At 27.9% G+C, this 3,418-nt stretch overlaps 2 long non-coding RNA genes across 3 annotated transcripts in view; one reads left to right on the top strand and one right to left on the bottom strand.

Moving 5' to 3' along the window:
* LOC112905065 overlaps positions 1-860 on the bottom strand; it is a 3,708-nt gene extending 2,848 nt beyond the window's left edge. The window contains exons 1-3 of the long non-coding RNA XR_003231543.1: positions 727-860; positions 387-499; positions 48-160 (exon numbers count right to left, since the gene is read on the bottom strand). This is a non-coding gene — a long non-coding RNA (uncharacterized LOC112905065). The remainder of the gene's footprint in view (positions 1-47; positions 161-386; positions 500-726) is intronic.
* The window catches only part of LOC108735544, a 34,147-nt gene that overhangs the window by 23,568 nt on the left and 7,161 nt on the right, over positions 1-3,418 (top strand). The gene's annotated exons all lie outside the window — the stretch shown is intronic.

The raw sequence follows: 3,418 nt of genomic DNA, 5'->3' as shown, positions 1-3,418 counted from the left end.
GTTCCAGCCGTTGGTAGATGGCTCTTACCGTTGGGAGCTATTCGCACCCGTTAGAAATGGTCCCTCGTTGACGATGGTGATCTCCCACGATGAACGATGTTCCTGAAGTGGTCCATGGATTGGTGATCCTCCCACGGAGGTCTCACTGCTTCTCGAATGTCTGTAAAAAAGTTTTAAATTTAGTAATAGAAAGAAAATATCTGAAAAAAAAGGAAGAATAAATAAAAATAAAGTAATGTATAAGAAATAAAAAATAAAAGCCATAAATTAAATGTTAAAGAAAAGAATTGATTTAAACATAGCTAAGAGACATACGAAAAGCTTGAAATATATAAAGTATAAAACAGGAAGAAAGTAAAGATAAGAAAAATTATTAAAATAAATACCCGTTAGAAATGGTCTCTCGTTGACGATGATGGTCTCTCACGATGAACGATGTTCCTGAAGTGGTCCATGGATTGGTGATCCTCCCACGGAGGTCTCACTGCTTCTCGAATGTCTGTAAAAAAGTTTTAAATTTAGTAATAGAAAGAAAATATCTGAAAAAAAAGGAAGAATAAATAAAAATAAAGTAATGTAAAAATAATAAAAAATAAAAGTAATAAATTAAGTGTTAAATAAAAAAATTGATTTAAACAGAGCTAAGAGACATATGAAAAGCTTGAAATATATAAAGTATAAAACACGAAGAAAGTAAAGTTATGAAAAAATCATTAAAATAAGTACCCGTTAGAAGTAGTCCATCTTTGTTGACGAAGATGATCTCCCATGATGAACGATGTTCCTGAAGTGGTCCAAGGATTGGTGATCCTCCCACGGAGGCTTCACTGCTTCACGAATGTCTGTAAAAAAGTTTGAATTTAGTAATAGAAAGAAAATATCTTAAAAAAAGGAAGAATAAATTAAAAAAAGGAAGAATAAATTAAAATAAAGTAAGGGTATCAAGAAGAGACGAGACGTGGTCGAAGCCCATTTGAGTCTATCCAGCAAAGCTAAGGCAAGGAATATGAATGTAATGTATGATTTCATTTACTAATCACATTTCTTCAAAATTTGTTCTTTTCTTTAGATCTATTTATTCTTTACTTGTCTATTTTTATTTTTATTTTATCTTTTTTCTTACCTTCAACTTTTTCTCAAGTTTACCAATTTTTTCAGTTAGTTTTACTTTATTTATGTTTCTACTTTAACTTTCAAACTCTTTGTTTCCAGAAGTTTTTTTAATCTTTTCCATTATAAAGGTAAAATCCCCTTCTTTCTTTTTACTCCTCTTTATTTTTTTAAATATCGTATTAGATCATTGTTTTCTGTTTGTACTGCAAGATTTTATTCTCAAAAATTTGCTTCTTTTAATTTACTTTACTAATTTGCACTTTTATCACTTTCTCTTTAATACTGTTTCTTAAAACTGTAATTATNGCTTAACAGGTCGAAAATTGAGTTGCGCTTTTCTATGTTTCACATTTCTACGCAATTTTCGCGTTTCAACAATGGAATTTAGTTTAATTTGAACTGCAGTAAAAACCGTTTGCCTGTACATTATTTCCCACATTCTTAGTTATTAGATCCATCTTTAACATCTTTCAAAATAATGATTTAACAGGTCGAAAATTGAGTTGCGCTTTTCTATGTTTCACATTTCTACGCAATTTTCGCGTTTCAACAATGGAATTTAGTTTAATTTGAACTGCAGTAAAAACCGTTTGCCTGTACATTATTTCCCACATTCTTAGTTATTAGATTCATCTTTAACATCTTTCAAAATAATGATTTAACACGTCGAAGATTGAGTTGCGCTTTTCTATGTGTAACGTTTGTACGTGGTTTTTGGGCTTTTGACAATGAAATTAAGTTTCATTTAAACTGCAGTCAAAAACTGTTACCTTTACATTATTCCCCACATTTTTATGTATTACATTCACCTTTAACATCTTTTAAAATAATTGTTTAACTGATCGAAAATTGAGTTGCGCTTTTCTATGTTTAACATTTGTATGTGGTTTTTTGGGTTTTAACAATGAAATTAAGTTTCATTTAAACTGCAGTCAAAAACTGTTACCTTCACATTATTCCCCACATTTTTATGTATTACATTCACCTTTAACATCTTTTAAAATAATTGTTTAACTGATCGAAAATTGAGTTGCGCTTTTCTATGTTTAACATTTGTATGTGGTTTTTTGGGTTTTAACAATGAAATTANTGCTTCTTTTAATTTACTTTACTAATTTGCACTTTTATCACTTTCTCTTTAATACTGTTTCTTAAAACTGTAATTATGTTTGTAATAGTTTAACTGCATGTATAATTCGAATTTTCTTTTATACTTTAAAACTTTTTTTAATAATATTAAGTTTTATCTTTATTTTAAATTCTTTTCACATTAAGACCTCTGTGCAAATCTTTTCTTTGTTTTTAATTCCCATATTAAGATTTAACTTGATGCAAAATATTCCTTTTCTTTTTAGTAATTAACCCATCACGGTGACGGCCAGTAAACCTTATGGAGACGGCTAAGCCAAGACAAGGAATACGAATGCAATGTAAGATTTTATTTACTAATTAAATTCCTTCAAAATTTGTCATTTCTTTCTCATTTTATTCTCAAAGATTTGCTTTTTTAATTCACTACGAATTTGCACTTATATTATAAAGTATAATTCTGTTTATAATAGATACTTTAACTGCATGTATACTTCCAATTTTCTTTTATACTCACTTTAAAACTTTTTTTAATTACACTTTTTCGTTGTATTGTTTTATGTTTATTTTATATCTGATTTTACATTAAGGCCTTTTTGCAAATCTTTTCTTTGTTTTTAATTCCTATATTAACTTGATGCAAAATATTCCTTTTTTTTTTTAGCAATTAAAGCGGACTATCCATTGTACAACCCATCCCGGTGACGGCCAGTAAACCCTATGGAGACGTGGAGGCAGCTAAGCCAAGACAAGGAATACGAATGCAAGGTAAGATATTATTTATTAATTAAATTTCTTCAAAATTTGTCCTTACTTTTAGATTTCTTTATTTACCTTATTCTGCTTTTATGTTATCTTTATACTTACCTTAAACTTTTTCTCATTTAACAATCCTTTTAGTTTGTTTTACTTTAATTATACTTTTGCTATTCTGTTATTTACCTTAGAACTTTTCTTTCACTTTTGTAGATTCTAACTTTTTTTTTGTTTAGTAATAGAACTTTCTCTTTAAAATTTTCATTCATTTAGCATTATTTATACTCACTTTCTTTTTATTTACTCAAAAACCTTTTTTCAAGTTTAATTCTTGTAATTTACTTTATCATTAGTTATTTACATTTCTTTATTTGCTTCAAAACTTTTTCTTAAAACCTTATTTCAGTTTATTCCTACAATATTTATTACATTTCTTACAATAAAACTTTTCTTAATAATT

Source organism: Agrilus planipennis, unplaced genomic scaffold, assembly GCF_000699045.2.
Source record: "Agrilus planipennis isolate EAB-ADULT unplaced genomic scaffold, Apla_2.0 scaffold107, whole genome shotgun sequence".
In the NCBI taxonomy this organism is placed as follows: domain Eukaryota; kingdom Metazoa; phylum Arthropoda; class Insecta; order Coleoptera; family Buprestidae; genus Agrilus; species Agrilus planipennis.
This window is presented reverse-complemented; position numbering and strand designations above follow the sequence as displayed.